Source organism: Myotis davidii, unplaced genomic scaffold, assembly GCF_000327345.1.
Source record: "Myotis davidii unplaced genomic scaffold, ASM32734v1 scaffold235, whole genome shotgun sequence".
Lineage (NCBI taxonomy): Eukaryota > Metazoa > Chordata > Mammalia > Chiroptera > Vespertilionidae > Myotis > Myotis davidii.
Window position 1 is genome coordinate 4,860,197 of NW_006287462.1, and position 17,518 is coordinate 4,877,714.

At 38.7% G+C, this 17,518-nt stretch overlaps 1 protein-coding gene across 13 annotated transcripts in view; it reads right to left on the reverse strand.

Moving 5' to 3' along the window:
* Positions 1-16,749, reverse strand: part of APBB2 (amyloid beta precursor protein binding family B member 2) — a 263,046-nt gene extending 246,297 nt beyond the window's left edge. For 6 of the 13 annotated variants that reach the window (XM_015561036.1, XM_006759324.2, XM_015561037.1 and 3 more), the window contains exon 1: positions 16,566-16,746. The gene's annotated coding sequence lies outside the window, so the exon portion shown is untranslated. Of the gene's footprint in view, positions 1-16,565 lie in introns of all 13 variants that reach the window. The other 7 variants (XM_006759320.2, XM_006759325.2, XM_015561039.1 and 4 more) reach the window with 3 other exon arrangements.
* Positions 16,750-17,518: the final 769 nt, after the last annotated feature.

Genomic DNA, 17,518 nt, shown 5'->3' on the forward strand with positions numbered 1-17,518 from the left:
GCACAGTACCTGACACACAGTAGGAGCTCAAGAAATATGGGAAGGCAGCACTCCTGCTCGTAACATTCTTGGCCCCTCTCATTCTGGCCCCACTTCCCATTGCTAGTCTGTCTTTCGTCATTCCCCACCATCCACACCAGGGGTTCTCAACCTTCTGGCCCTTTAAATACAGTTCCTCATGTTGTGACCCAACCATAAAATTATTTTCGTTGCTACTTCATAACTGTAATGTTGCTACTGTTATGAATCATAATGTAGATATCTGATATTCAGGATGGTCTTAGGCGACCCCTGTGAAAGGGTCATTTGACCATCAAAGGGGTCGCGACCCACAGGTTGAGAACCGCTGATCCACACCCTCCTGGCTCACACACACACACCCATTTGTCCTTGAATTCCCCCATGCACACCCCTGCCTCCATAAGCTCATTCACACGGCTTCCTCTCCCTGAAACGTCATCCCCTCTCCCCCACCTGTGGGCCTCCGAAAGCCCAAATCCACAGCCCAAGCCTGATGTAGGAAGGAAGAATCACTTGCCCCTTTGCTTGGTTTGCACAGAACTTTAGACACACTGTCTTAATCATTACACTTTGTTTTCTGGCTGTCCTCCCCCGACCCCCCACCCTCCACCCCCCAAAAAAAACATGTGCTCTGAGGGCAGGGCTCCTGTTCTTCTTTTTCTTTCTTTCTTTTTTCTTTTTATTCTCAGTGGCTTACTTGTAATATACACTGAGTGCTTCTTGAAAGCTACTAATTCATTCATGCAACAACTTCTTATCACGCACCCAACCTCCACTGGCACTATGGGGACATATGGAAATCTGAACACACACCCACACACACACACACACACACACACACACACACACGTATCCTTGCCTATTGGAATTTGTATTATAGTGAGGAGTGAGAGGTAGTAACTTAAAACATAAGTAGGATATGTAGTGTGTTATAAAGGGATACGCTCTATAGGAAAAAATAAAGAAGGATAAGGATTTGGGGAGGATGAGTGTAGGAAGGTCTGCAGTTGTCAGTATGTCATTCAGGTAGGTAGGGCAGGTTTCACAGAGAGGGTAACATCTGATCAAAGATTAAAGAAGAGAAGAGGTTAGCCCTGTGGGTATCTGGGGAAGGGAACAGCATCCAGGAGGAAGAAAGAACAAATGTGAAGTCCCTGAGGCAGAAATAAGCTCAGTGTGTTCAAAGGCCAGGGCAGGTGGCATGGAGTTAGCTGGGGGAGAACATGAGGAGATGCGGGCAGTGAGGCAAGGGGGACATCGTACGAAGGCTTTCGGGCAATCACAGGGACTTCATCTTTTATCGTGAGGACAGAGGAGTCTTTGCAAGCTTTGAGCAGAAGAGTACCAAGACTGTACAGAGCCTCTCCCGTGAGAATAGAGTGTGGGAGAGAATTCAGGGAAGCTGCTAGGACAGCCATGGGCAAACTACGGCCTGTGGGCCTTAAAATAAATAAAACTATTGAAAAAAAAGACTGTACCCTTTTATGTAATGATGTTTACTTTGAATTTATATTAGTTCACACAAACACTCCATCCATGCTTTTGTTCCGGCCCTCCGGTCCAGTTTAAGAACCCATTGTGGCCCTTGAGTCAAAAAGTTTGCCCACCCCTGTGCTAGGAGGTGCTTGGAATAGTCCAGGTGAGACAGAACAGAACACCTTGGCTCGGGTCAAGGTGGCAACAACAGATACGTTCTCAAGGTCAAGCCCATTAGGTTTTCTGACAGACTGGACCTTGGAAACATGTCTAGATTTCTTCCTTTTCATTGATAGTGATAAGCCCCAGCCCAGACCCTTCTCGTCATTCCTTCGTTTCTGTGAATGGCTACAACTAGTTCTCCTCTCCATCAATTTTCTTCTATCTTCTTCTATAAACCACCGCAGGGTGGTGGTCAGAATGGCACTCCCACCACACATCATCTGCTCACAGTGGGTTGGAGCACAGACCTGCTTCGAAGCCCTCCCCGCCTGTCTCCTCAGTTCTTGTCACGCATGATACCTAGTGACAGTGGTAGTGTTTCAGTCTTTTCTGTATTATAAACATAAATAATCAATTACATACACATACAAACATATACACATATGTGTATTTTGGACAATGAAATCTTAATCTTCCTAAGAGATTACAATTCCTACACTATGGTTCAAATACCTTCCAAGTATGGGGGTGGGAGGGTATAATTTCTGCCATGACTAAGTGTAAGGTTGGATATTAGTACATAAGCTGTAAAGATAAAAAGGAAGACAAGAAAAAATAAATATTACTAATTCTGATGGTCTATCCATCAATCAAACCATTTTAAGAAAAAAATTATTTAAAATTTTTTTAAAATTAGAAAAAATGATATGGCTTTATTTTTTAAATGAAACATTAATTATAATGGATTGAAATGTGTATAGGTAAGGAATGCCACAATGAGTTTATACTCCAGACCACCATTGCCTACATTCAAAAGAAAAACTGTCATCATTTTCTTATTTACTAGAGGCCCAGTGCACGAAATTCATGCACAGGTAGGGTTCCTAGGCCTGGCTGGCAATCAGGGCCGATTGGGGGCCTTCCTTCCCCCGGCTCTGCCTACCAGGGCCTTCCTTCATTCCGCGCCACCCCCTGGTGGTCAGCACACATCATAGTGAGAGGTTGAATTCCCGGTCGAACTACCGAGGGTACAATTTACATAGTAGCCTTGTATTATATAGGATTATTAAATTTCAAGGTTCAAACTAAGACTACGGAGGTAAATCACACCACAGAGAAATGACTACAACAGTTTCCAGACAAGCCCATCAAGAGTTGCAGAGTTAAGTAGTTATTGCTAATGGAAGAGTTTAGGGCAGGCATCTCCTTTGACCTATGACCTGCATCTAGGCGTTTTAATTAAGAGGAAAGTAAAATCTGGACAGAGGAATCAGAAGATATTTAAAAGGCACACTGCCTTTATCTGTGCATCAGGCATTACTTCTAGTCCAAACAGGCAGGCCTTTCTTAGCAAACAGCCTTCCTGATTAGCAATAAGATTGTGGAGACTTTCAAGGCTACCCCCAGGCTTACAGCCTGAAAAGCAAATACAGTTCAGACCAAAGCTCATATTTAAAGCAAACAAACTGAGCATAAAGGTACACTTTCAGACACACTTCAGCAAGATGGGATTCTTTGTCCTTCAAATCACATTTGGTAAACATCTGTCTTTTTTCCTTTCTCTCTCAACTCAACGTTTTAACTAATACGCTTTCAAAGGAACATACTTTACCACTTTTCCTACAAAAATTACCTACTTCCTCTGCATGCCAAGAGGATAAGAAAGACTAACCAATAAACACAGTTTTTTAAAAATTACAGTTTTTAAAAATATTTACTAGGGTTTTAGAAACTATATTAAAACATAATGAAGCAAAATGACCCATGATCGTAATACCTGGCTAGCTCCTGATTCTTTTCTAAAAGGAAAGAAAATACATACATGACCATAGCTAGAAAACTCAAATCATACAGAAAAGAAAAAGAAGAAAAGTTTTTCAATATATAAAAGTTCAAGTCTTTTTAGGAAAAAATATGTATATACTAGCTTTTTTTTTCAATTATACAAAAGGAAATGGTATTCATATGGGTCTACAAAACATTTTTCATTTTATATAGATACATGCACATACATATATAAGTGTATGTGTGTGTATAACAATTCCAAGTCAACACACACACAGAGCTACTTCATTCTTTACAAAGATGCTATAATATAATTTGTAAACTATCTTGGCATGGTTTTAAGTGAACCTATTTATGAAATTGCTGGTTTTAAATGAACCTATTTATGATTTAAGTTTTTTTAAAAAATATATTTTATTGATTTTCCACAGAGAGGAAGGGAGAGGGATAAGAGAGAGAAACATCGATGAGAGAGAAACATCAATGAGAGAGAAACATCGATCAGCTGCCTCCTGCACACCCCCCCACCCTGGGGCTGTGCCCGCAACCAAGGTACATGTCCCTGACCAGAATCGAACCTGGGACTCTTCAGTCCCTAGGCCAACGCTCCATCCAGTGAGCCAAACCAGCTAGGGCTATGATTTAAGTTTTGAAATATATTGCCAAATTGCTCTCCAATGGTGTCTATTTTAGAAGACAAATAATTACAGACGGCAGTCCCTTTTCTACATGTGTTGTATCACAAATGACCTGCTTTGTCTCAAGCTACAGCACAGCAGGCCAGACAACCAACCCATCTAAGACCATGGCAAGCTCTTCCAGACAACACAGACTCTATGAACGAACCAGCAACATCGTAGAGCAAAGCTGGAGGGTGGCAATCACAGCTCTGGTAAGGGTTCTGTGCAGCTGACCTTTTCCTTGTTTATACATTCTTTGTCTAAGACACAACTGCAGGAAAAGATGGTGGGGGAGAGGGGGGAACTACCAAAGGTAAGTACCCAAAGGCTGGGTACTTACCTTTGGTAGTTCATTTAGCCACTATGACACAATACCACAGGCTGGGTGGCTTCTGAACAACAGAAATTTATTGCTCACAGTTCTGGAAGCTGGAAATCCAAGACTGAGGTGCCAGCATGGTCACCTTCTGGTGAGGCCCCTTTTCCTGCTCCATAGCTGACCTTTTTCCTGTGCACTCACCTGGCAGAAGGGGCTGGGGTCTCTCTGGAGGCTCTTGTATAAGGCACTGATCCCATTCATGAAGGCTCTACCCTTATGACTGAAGCACCTCCCAGTCACCACTTCTTTATATCATCTTTGAGAGTTAGGATTCCGACATATGAATTTTGGGGGACACATTCATTTAGATCACAGCAGTACTTAACTAAGAACATAAGCAGTTGAAAATACAGTAGGTCCTCGGGTTAGGTCAGAGATCCGTTCCTACAGCGCGATGTGACATAACACAATTTTTGCTGTGAGTCAGAACCCACCTACAAAAGCACCTACGTCACTCTCATGGAGCACATACACAGCAGTAATGAAGTGAAACAGTAAAAAAAAAAAATTAAAAGAAAGATAACAATTCCTGACCTTTACTTGTGGTAAATAAAAAATAAAAAACGTAAAGCACATATGTACGTATGTCAAAATGACGGAACTTTTTTTTTTATATAAATAAATGGGAGATGGTGACATAACCAAGAAACGACGTATGTCAAGTCCGACGCAACCGAAGTAACCCGAGGACTGCCTGTAGTAGGAAAGCAGTAGGTAGACGGGAGTCACATGCCATCAGAGAGTTGAACAGCTTGGACTCTCCCCATTGTCAAATCCTCGGGAGCCTGCCAAGGCGGTCAGTGTGGAAAAAGCTCAAAGACCCAAACAAGGAATGCAGAGTGGGGATGCAGTCAGGAACGTCCAGAAGGAATGAGCTTCTTCCTTCCTTCTCCGAGTAGCTGCTTAGGAGAGTCTGCATCCCCCAGCAACCAGATGGCTCTGGATAACACAGCCAGCAAGCAGACAGAGGCAAGACTGGGCGACACACTTTGGGTGCAAAACCTGGGACAGATGAATTTCAGAGAGGGGGGCGGGGCTTGGGAGGGGAGTGATTAACCAGGGAACTTGTATACATATATGCATAACCCATGGACACAGAAAATAGAGTGGTCAAGGCCTGGGAGGGGCGGGTACAGGGTGAAGGGGATCGATAGGGGAAAACAAATAAACAAATAAAAACAAAGGGGGCATCTGTAATACTTCCAAGAATAAAGATAAATTTTTAAAAACCCAAAAAAACAAAAAACCTTGGGACAGATTCCCAAACATGCCCTGCATTTTTATTTCCACCTCTGAGGGTCTGATTAGGTGTTTTCCTCAGGTAAGAGGCTTAAAATCCTCCATTCACTGACAGCCTCCAACCTCCTACTTGCTTATCAAAAAAATAAAATGCCCCCTCTCCAGATTAATCTACATTCACATTGCACTCTCTCCTTGAAAATTCCAAAGCGTTCCATTCATCTATTACTTTGGACCTTTATTGTCTCATTAAGTTATTAGAAGAATAAAAGATATATATATATATATAGAGAGAGAGAGAGAGAGAGAGAGAGAGAGAGCGAAACATTTATTTTTGTTTGACATTTTAACACTTTGTACTGTAAAGACAGATATATATATGAGAGAGAGAGAGAGAGAGAGAGAGAGAGAGAGAAACAAAGTTTTCTACAGGTCAACCGCTTCATAGGCATTGCTTTTATTTATACTGGCATATAATGTTTTGGGGAAAAGTTCAGGTTCAAATCTAAATTAGTCGATGTGAGACTTCAATAAAATCATTTGGTCTTGCCAATCCTCAGCTTCTTTATCTTTAAAACAGGGTAATACTCTCTCTCTCTCATAGGATTGATGTGAAGATCAAATTAATTTCCTTCCCCCGAACCCACCCCCTTCAAAGACTGAGAAAGTGCTTAAGTACTTAACACAGGGGACATGCTCAATAAAACCGGGGCTCTCCCAAAAGAGCTTGTATTCTGGCTGTCTCTCCCCAGGATATTACATTTTACTCCCTCTAGTGACTACCGAACTAGACTTCCATAGAGGATACCATTAACAAGTTAACTTGGGATTTAATGGACTTGCACTGAACTAAGTAAAATGTATCCAACATCTCTTATCACTCATAAATAAATGCCTGCTCGAGATCAGTGGTCATTTTGAGTCCAATTTTAGAATCCTCGAGGGCCAAAAGTCATGGTTGGAATTCCAGATTTTTTTATTTCTGTGATAAGTCTTTGGTAAAGTCATTAATTACCCTCTTACTTTCCTGGGCACTGTCACGCTTTAATTCGATAATAGCCACAGCATGAACAAACTATCTGCAACCTTAAGTCTTCAAGAAAATCACCCTTGTGAAACCAAGCACAGAATAGTTACTAAGATGCTAACATCTGTCCTAAAAGAGCTTTGCACGATGACTGCAAGAAAAACTGTTTTTCTTTAATTCCTAAAAAGGGTGCACTAGCATACTGCATTGAGAAATTTCCTAACACAAGCTAGACGGAGGCTGACATTCATGTTTTAAATAAATTACTGGGCTTGGACACTGTCTATGTAAAAACATCCAATAGACTATTTTTGTGAATAAGTGAAGCTGATGATCAATCCTTTTTTGAGCAGATAATAATCAATTTGGAAACCTCAGAAATTCTGAACAGTCATGTCATAAAGACAGATCTTATTTGTGAAATATAATCAAATTAAATGTTTTGTTCATTATAGGTCACTATGCAACTGAGAAACTATCACCTGTTTTTATATCAATAGCTACATTAAAATAAATGATAACTGACTATATGTCATTCGAGTGCAGTATCTTTGAAGGCTTTTAAATGAAACCTAATACTTCACAGGTTATTTAACATAAAGATATAAAGACAATCAAAAATAATCAAAACACGTAAGATTCTGAACTCTATTAATATTTCTATATATAAAAGCCTAAGCGACCGTCAACCGTTTGACCACCCGACTGCTAGCTATGACACGCACTGACCACCAGAGGGCAGATGCTCCAACCGGTAGCTATGATGCGCACTGACCACAAGGGGGCAGACGCTCAACGCAGGAGCTGCAGAACTGAGGTGACCTGGAAGCTGCAGTTCTCGGGTGATGCACCCGGAACCAGAGAAAAGGGAGCCCGATTCTGAAGTGCCTCAACTGAGAACCACCCTCTCGCAACCCAGGACCCCTCAGGGGATGTTGGAGAGTGGGTTTCAGCCAGATCCCCACAGACCAGGCAAGGGACCCCACCGGTGCACTAGTATTTATCACAAACACCCTTATTACAGATTTACACAAAAACGGTTTCTTCTCATGGAAGCACGTTACAGAAACCCTCTTTATTCATCTTGCATTGGCTCCCAGAATGTGACTACGTTGATGTGATTTTTCTTCATCTGCAACCAAATAATTATTAACAGGCTGGAGCCTTCACAAATATAATTGTACCACAACTCAAACTTCCCCGGCTCAATCATTCTGAACCCCTGATTTCAGTCAGCACAACACTCGACTCAAAGTAAAGGGCAGTTAAAAAGTTACCGTCACCCGTATTCTGTTTCAGCTTCCTAAGAAAAACAACAAGACCAAATTCTCCCAGAACATTATACTACATTCCTCATAGGGTCATTCATCATTCTGAGCATAGGTCACAGAGATTTCTGAAAGGGCACCAAAGGGGAAGAAAAGAACTGTAGGAGTGACTGGGTTAAAAGATTCGTGATACCCACTTCCAGGATCCTAGAGATATAAATGAAAGCTTATCTATGGCTTTTTTCTTTTAAATGAAGAATAAAAAAAGAATAACTCCACACTGCTCTCCATAGATGCATTTTTATGAAGTGATACCATCAGCCAAGAACTGATAAATCAGCCAAGGACTGCCAAGAAACGCATTGGGGCCAGGTAACAAACATGTCAGTTCCCATCTAGCTGCTCTGCCCACGTTGAAATGAGAAGATTACAATGAAAGAGGAGAAGCAGGGAAGCCATTCTGGAGAACTGAGCCCTCAGAGAGCTGGGAGGCATGGCTTGACCTACTAACAGATCTGCAGAAACACATATTTTAAATCTGATTCTGTGATTTTCATTAAAAGCCCAATGGAAGAAATCAGCTTTTACCTATATGAGGAGCAGGGAAGTGTCTCTGAATTTCATTCAACACCAAATTTATGTATTTTCACATTAAAAATAAGTTAGTCCCCAAACAAAATTATAACTTTACTAGAACACAAAATAAAAGAAAATGGCCAACTAGAGTCCAAACATCTCAATAAAGCAGCGATTTTCAACCTTTTTCATCTCATGGCACACATAAAATAATTACTAAAATTCTGCGTCACATTAAAAAAATATGTTCTATTTTTTGCCAATCTGACAAAAAAAATGATATAATGTTGATTCATTCATACCAAATGGCTATTGTTGTGTTGGCTGTGGTCAATTTTTTTTAATTTCACAATCTAAGGGAAATAAGGTCCATGATCCTGACTAGTCACTACATAGGTATTGCATGTTTTGAAAATTCTTGCATCACACCAGTGTGCTTTTTGCAACACACCAATTTAAAATTGCTGCAATAAAGCAATGACTTTTCTTACTCCTTTTCAATCTTAATGCATTCATCATTTTTATAGAGTTATAAGTAAAGAAGAGATATAAATTTAGTCTTCACATTTCCCATATAATTATATTCATATCAACACAGTAGTCTATTAAGAACCATACTAATACAAAGAAAAATATAGCAAAGCTAAATATAAAAATACAGCTAGCATTTTAATTATATTATGAAAACTACCCAATTTTCATAAAACATAAAACCACACTATATTCCCCAAACCTAAGGCATTTTAATTAATATTTTCCACTTAGTAAAAGAATAGTTTTGTGAAATGTAGCTTTTTCTGTATAAAAGTCTCAACTCATATAACCATTAGTGAAAATTCCTGATATTCTTGAAATAATATACCAGACTTATAAGTCCTTATCAGTATTATTGGCAATGGTTAAGGTAATAAAATTTTTAAATTTAATCTGCTTTATTCAAATGGATAATGGCATAAAAATGCTTAGCACTTTTATGAGAAAACGAATTTAAAAAAAAATTTTCAATTACAGCCCTAACCGGTTTGGCTCAGTGGATAGAGCCTCAGCCTGCGAACTGAAAGGTCCCAGGTTCAATTCCGGTCAAGGGCATGTACCTTGGTTGCGGGCACATCCCCAGTAGGGGGTATGCAGGAGGCAGCTGATCGATGTTTCTAACTCTCTATCCCTCTCCCTTCCTCTCTGTAAAATATCAATAAAAAATATTTTTATAAAAATAATTACAGTTGACATTGGATATTATATATTAGTTTCAAGTGTATAGCATAGTGGTTAGACATTTATATATCTTACGAAGTGATCACCCAGATAAGTCTTAAACCCACCTGGCACTATACATAGTTATTACAATATGGACTATATTCCTAATATTGTACTTTACATCCCATGACCACATTGTGACTGTCAATTTATATTTCTTAATCCCTTCACCTACCCGCCCCCATCCCCCTCCCATCTGGCAAGCATCAGTTTGTTCTCTGTATCTATGAATTTGTTTCTGTTTTGTTTGTTTGCTTACTCTGTTTGGGGGAATAAACATAAAAGTGAAATCAGAAAAGAATTACTTTTGCTTTAAATAATGGATGTAATAATCTAGCAAATGCATGTAGATTGACTTACATTCTCTTCTACCACTTCAGATTCCCACAGTTATCCACAGGGAAATAACCAGACATTAGAGTACTTTTAACACAGTTACTCAAACAGGAAGGAAGAGAAAAAGTAGCAAAAATACAATAATAGTTTATTTTTTTAAAAGAGAAATATATTGCAACTTAAGCCCATTTCTTGAAGAAACTTTTTTCATTGAAAAACTGCGTCGTAAAAAACTAACTAAAGTGAGCTACTAGCATAAAGAGCAGAACTGAGAGTCCAGAAATAAACCCTTATATTTATGGTCAATTAATCTTCTACAAAGGTACCAAATAAGTCAATAAGTAAGGATAGTCTTTTCATCAAATGGCGTTGGGACAAATGGAAATCCATATGCAAAAAAGAAAAGAACAGAAGGAAATAAAAAGTATACCTGACCTTCACACCATATACAAAACCTAATCCAAAATGGATCATGGAACTAAATGTAGGCTAGAAAGAAACAATGGAGAAAAATCTTTGTGACCTTTGGTTAGCCCAAGAATTTTTAGAAACAAAAATCTTAAGCTTTTAAAGAAACTATAATATATTGAACTTGATTACAATTAAAAACTTTTGAGCTTCAAAAGACACCATTAAGAAAGCAAAAAAAAAAAAAAAAACAAGCCAGAGACTGGGAGAAAATATGTGCAACTACATATATCCAATAAGACAAATAACCTAAAATAAAAATATGCAAAGGGTTTTAATAGGCATTTCCCCAAAGAAGATAGGAGTGGCTAAGAAGCTCACTGATTGAATAACTAGCTTAATTATGAGAGGATAAATTCCATAATTACCGCCTTTTGTCCTTCTAAAAAAAACTACATAATAGGATGATTTCATTAGAAACTCCAAAGCACATTACTTTGTATTTCTCATATGACAGTAAAGTTTTCACATCACTGTAAAAAATAAAGATAACAAGCAGATTGTGCAAGAAATAGAACTATCTCTAGTCACAGGTGATATAATCTGGTATGTAGACAATCCTAAGGAAGTCACATACACAATAAAGAAAACTGTTTATCAATACTGATAAAAAAAAGTTCGACAAGGTATAAAAAAACAGGATCAATATACAAAACTCAATTCTATTTCTATACACTAGCAATGAATATTCTGAAAATAAAATTTTTAAAATGATTCCATTCATAAAGGCATCAAAAAGAAAAACACTTAGGGATTAATGTAATAAGAAAATTTGTTCCCTAAAAACAAGCAAACAAAAAACACTGTTGGAAGAAATTAAAGAACTAAATCAATATAAACACACAACACACTCCATGTTCATGGATTGGAACTCTTAATATTGATTAAGATGAAAATACTCCTCAAGTTGATCTAGAGATTCAATATAATCCTTATCAAAAGGTTGGTGCAACATTAAAAAATGAATTAATATAATCTATCATGCTAATAAGCTGAAAAACAAAGACCATATGATCATATCAACAGGTGTAGAAAAAGCATCTGATTAAACATCCAACATCCACTGTGACAAAAACTCTCAGTTAACTAGGAATATGAGAACTTCTTCAACTTAATTTTAAAAATTTACAAAAACCTTACAGCTCCCATTATACCTGATGGTGGGAAACTAGATGCTTCCCACTAAGGATCAAGATCAAGGAACAGACATCACCTCTCACCATTCCCATGGAACATCACACTGGAAGTCCTTGCTAGTGAGATAAGACAAGAAAATCAAAGGCATACGAATTGGGGAGGAAAAAATAAAGCTGTCTTTGTTTGCAGATAATATGGTTATTTATATAGAAAATCTCAAAGAATTAACAAAAATACCCCTGAGACCAATAAGCAGTTATAGTAAGTTTGCAGGATACAAAGTTAATTATACAAAAGTCACTTGCATTCTTATATACCAGTAATAAACAACTGGTATTTGAAATTAAAAACACAGTATTATTTATATTAGCACCAAAATAAATGAAATACTTGATATAAATCTAACAAAATATGTACAAGATCCACATGAGGGAAACTACAAAACTCTGATGAAATAATCAAAGACGATCTAAAGAAACAGTTATTCCATGAATGGGAAGACTCAATATTATCAAGGTGCTAGTTCTTCCCAACTTTACTTCCCAACACAATTTCAGAGCAAGTTCTTTTGTGGATGTTGTTAAACTGATTCACGAGTTTACATGGAGAGGCAAAAAGCCCAGAACAGCCAATACAATATTGAAGGAAAAGAACAGGGTCAGAGGACTAACACTATCTGACTTGAAGATTCACTGTAAGTTACTATAATCAAGACAGTGGTATTGGCAAAAAAATAGACAAACAGATCAATGGAACAGAACAGAGAGACCAACACAAATACAGTCAATTGACCTTTGACTAAGGAGCAAAGGCCATTCATTCAATGAAGAAAGGATAGTAATTTCAATAAATGGTACTGAAATTACTAGACCTCCACATACAAAAAAAAAAAAAAGAAAAGAAATATATACAAACACCTTAAACTGTTCACAAATATTAATTCAAAAGATATAATAAACCTAAAAGTAAAATGTAAAACTATAAAACTCCAAGAAGATAACACAGGAGAAAACCTAGATGACCTTGGGTTGGCAATAGCTTTTCAGATACAAAACCAACGATCCATGAAAGAAATAATTGACAAGCTAGACTTCATTAAAATTAAAATTTTCTTCTATGAGAAAGACATTGTCAAGAGAATGAAAAGACAAGCCATAGAACTGGAATAAAGTATTTGCAAAAGACATCTTTGAGAAGGGACTGGTATCCAAATACAAAGAACTCTTAAAACCCAACAATTAAAAAATAATCCAATTTAAAAAATGGGCAAAAGATACCTCACCAATGAAGGTACACAGATGGTAAACAGCATACGAAAAGATGCTCAACATCATACATCGCTAGAGGATTGCAAATGAGGACAATGATGAGGTACCACTATACACACATTAGAACGGGTAAAATGCAAAACACTGACAACATCAAATGCTGGGGAGGATGTGGAGAAACTCACTCACTGCTGGTGGAAATGCAAAATGGTACAAACACTTTGAAAAACAGTTTGGCAGTTTCCTACAAAACTGAACATACTCTTGGATACAATCCAGCAATCATGCTCCTTGGTGTTTACCCAAATAATTTGAAAACTTATGTCCACACAAAAACCTGCACACAAATGTTTATAGCAGTTTTGGTCATAACTGCCAAAACTTGGAAGTAGCCAACATGTCCTTCAAAAAGTAACAGATAAGAGAAAGACATGATCTCACTTATTTGTGGAATCTAATAAACAAAATAAACTGATGAACAAAATAGATCCAGGGACATGGATTGGTCTGGCTCAGTGGGTAGAGCATCGGCCTGTGGACTGAAGGGTCCTGGGTTTGATTCTGGTCAAGGGCACGTACCTCAGTTGCAGGCTCGATCCCCGGCCCTGGTCAGGGCATACAAGGGAAGCAACCAATTGATGTGTCTTTCTCACATCCATGTTTCTCTCTCTCTGTCTCTCCCTCTCCCTTCCACTCTCTCTAAAAATCAATGCAAAAATATCCTCAGACCGGGATTAAAAAAAAAACTGTCAAGACATGGAGGAATCTTAAATGTATATTGCAAAGAAGACAATCTGAAAGGCTACATACTGTATGATTCCATATGACATTCTGGAAAAGGCAAAACTATGGAGCCAGTAAAAAGATCAGTAGTTGCCAAAACTTATAAGGGAGGGAGGAAGGGATGGATGAATGAATAGTTAGAACATGGGATTTTCAGGGCAGTGAAAGTATTGTGTGTGATGCTGTTATGGTAGATATATATCATTAAGTATTAATCAAAGCCCATAAAATGTACAACACACAGAGTGAACCTCATGTAGACCATGGACTTTAGTTAATCATAATCTGTCAATCTTGGCTCATCAATTTTAACAAAAGCACCACACTAATGCAAGATGTTAATAATAGGAAAAACTTAGGGGATGGTTGGAACTCCGTACTTCCCGCTCAATTTTTCTATAAATTAAAACTGCCCTCCCCAAAATAAAGTCTATGATATTTTAAAAAGCAAACCATGTCCATTATATAAAAAATAAAAAAATAAAATCTAACATTAAGAAGAGAAAATAAATCTTTAAAATTCATGACACACTTGAAATTCTGCCTGGAACAGAAAGCCAGCTGAGGTTTTTATAAGAAGAATAACTGTCACCCTGTGGTGTTAAAATAAACTCGGGACAGCTCTCTGATAACCTCTCATTTGGCTGCCCCTGAAACAACTGTGTTTACAGTAAATACCAAGATTCTATACTAGCAAGCTCTGAAATTATCTTTCTTATCTGCAATTTATTTTAACAATAGCCTCTGGAAAGCCTCCCTTTCTTTCAGATTCAAAAAGCAAGTAATTGAATTAAGTATATATTTTAAAATGTTCCTGAACACAAAAATCCTATTTCTCCTTCGTTAAATAATAGCTCTCTCTGCTAGCATCTCCACTCCCCAGCAGAATTCATAATTCCATCTCTTCTACTCCCACAAAACTTCATTCTTACCTCAACTGATACCTTTTTCACTGTCAGCTAGCCAAATACTGAGCTAGCCTACCCTCTCTCTGTGAGCCCCTGAGTACAGGGACTGCCACAATCATTTCCTGCTAAGACCCCTTCCTAAAAGGCATTACCCATCAAAATGTTTGCAGATGTAAGTGATGGACATTAACTCAAACTAAGTAGATGACCTGCCAGGAAAGTGGAAATGGATTTGCTGGCTTTTGGTGATGCAGAATCTGGGACCATAAATTTTGTTTGTGTGTTGTATGTATGTTGTGCATGTATGTTTTTTGTATGTTGTGTGTGTTGTGTATGTTGTATGTGTTTGTTTTTTGTGTTTGTTGTGTGTGTATTATTGTGTAGTGTGTGTTGTGTGTATATGTTTTGTGCGTGTTGTATGGTGTGTGTGTGTGTGTGTGTGTGCGAGTGTGTGTGTGTGTGTGTGACCCCCTTCCCTCCTCATCTTGTTTCCTCCATCTCCCTGCTCTGATTTCCGGTGTTGACCTCATTCTCAGGAAGGCTTTCCCTAAGTCAGTGATGGCGAACCTTTTGAGCTCGGCGTGTCAGCATTTTGAAAAACCCTAACTTAACTCTGGTGCCGTGTCACATATAGAAATTTTTTGATATTTGCATCCATAGTAAAACAAAGACTTATATTTTTGATATTTATTTTATATATTTAAATTCCATTTAACAAAGAAAAATCAACCAAAAAATGAGTTCGCGTGTCATAGGTTCGCCATCACTGCCCTAAGTGGTAGCAAAGACAGTAACCAGTGGTCCGGCTTCACAAACCCACAAAAAGGAAAAATGTCTTTGCAATAGTTTCAGTGAAAATACTGGGGCTCCTCCATAAACTGATCCTGGTGACCCTGACTAGCCAGGCTATGTCAAATGCCCATAACAGAGACACTGAGGTCACCTCTAACTCCACAGACTAAGAACAAAGCAAGGGTGACTGCCCAGGGAAACCTGGGTAATTTGTTGGGGGAGGAAAGGATGCTGGGTGGGCAAAGTCAACAGATGCTCAGTACTTCACAGGTTCTCAAGACAGCTGACTCGCTCCCTTCGAGTGAGTATGTATTAGCTGCACGTTATGTCTAATGCTGAGTTTCCCACTGAACGTCCGATAAAAAAGGTTTGCAGTGCCCGTCCCTGTAACACAATACTCTTTCTCACAGTGAATTATTTCCCATCTCATTGCCACAGTGAGGGTGTTGTGCAGTGTCACTCTCGTGGCCACTGTCTTGCCCTTCTTTACATTGTTGTTACTTTAAGGGCATTTCTTCTCCTTTGTCCTACATGAGTATCTTAATGCCCAAAGCACACTGCTGAAACCAAATATGTTGCCAGCTTTTGTTTTGTGGGGAGATAAAAGTAAAAACTTGCTGAGCAAACTGAAGGAGCACAGGCAGAAGTGACCCCCTAAAATGGCAGGCCCCATAATCACCCTTGACAGTGTGAAAACCCAAATGGGGGCACGTCTCTGAAAGGGCCAGTGCCAGTCCTGCTTCTCAGGGTCACTGCTTTCTCTCCAAAATAAAGCCAAGATCACTGGGTTGTTGTGAGTGGCTTGTCACATATTTGTGCTTGAGATCTCCCTCTCCTCTAGAAGAGGAAGATGGAGGTACAGCATCTGCCCCTTATCTGATGCTCTCACATAACCTGGATGATTATTCAGGGCCGTCTCAAAAACACTTTATGAAATTAACAAAACAAATTTTCCATGTCTGACACAAGCCACTTTGTCCAGCCTCTGTTATCTTACACCAACCTGATCCTGCTTAAGTTCTGGTCTGTTTCAGGCTCTCACAGCAGCTTTCTTTTATGGATTTTCCATCCAGCAAATGTTTCTGTTCCACAGCTGGGCAGATCCGACCCCAGCATGCTTGGCTACGGACCGCAGCAGCTCACCCGCAACAGCTCCAACCTGGAGGGGCAAAGGCCAGAAGCCATTAGAAGAATAGAAGAAAGGAGATTCATTTTCTCTCTCTTTTTCTCTCCCTCCTTCTCCCCCTCCCTCCCTCCCTACCTCCCTCCTTCCTTTCCTCTTTTTTTTCTCTCTCTCTCTCCTATGGACTTGGCAAGATAACCCCAAACATCTAAATGTTTAAAATCATTAATGAGCAGAGACAACAGCTTATAAGTGTCCTAGAGACAAGCTTGGGCTATTGTGAGGGGGGGATTAAAGTATTTAATCATTATTGAAAAGGTTTGGCTAAACGATTGTGCTCTGTTTGTGGAAAATTTAAAAGCCAGCTGTTTTAATTAACCACAGAAAACACAAGCTACAACTAAAATTTCATGAGCATACAGCTCTGCCCTGTGGAAAACCACAGGAATGTTCTGGCAGGGCTCAGTCGAATTCTTGGGACACAGAAGGCTGGAATCATTCCCCTTAGGAACTTGAACAGAAAATTAACTTGCTCAATATGTTTTTTTTAAAAAAAGTAAAATGAAACCCAGATTTAATCTCAGTTAAATATAAAAACATTTCAGGACTTCAAAGGGCGCCACCAAAAGACACATAAGGGAAAGGTCATGAAAAAATTCCAATGTGGCCCAGGATTTAGACTGTATTTCCAATGCAAAATGAATGATGCCACAGAAAATTTCATGGGCTAAAATAATCCAAAGGGGAAACTAATCACCTTTCATTTCCTAATAGAGGAAAATGATATGTGAAACCAATATTCAACATGTGGTTCATAAATATTATCAAGTATA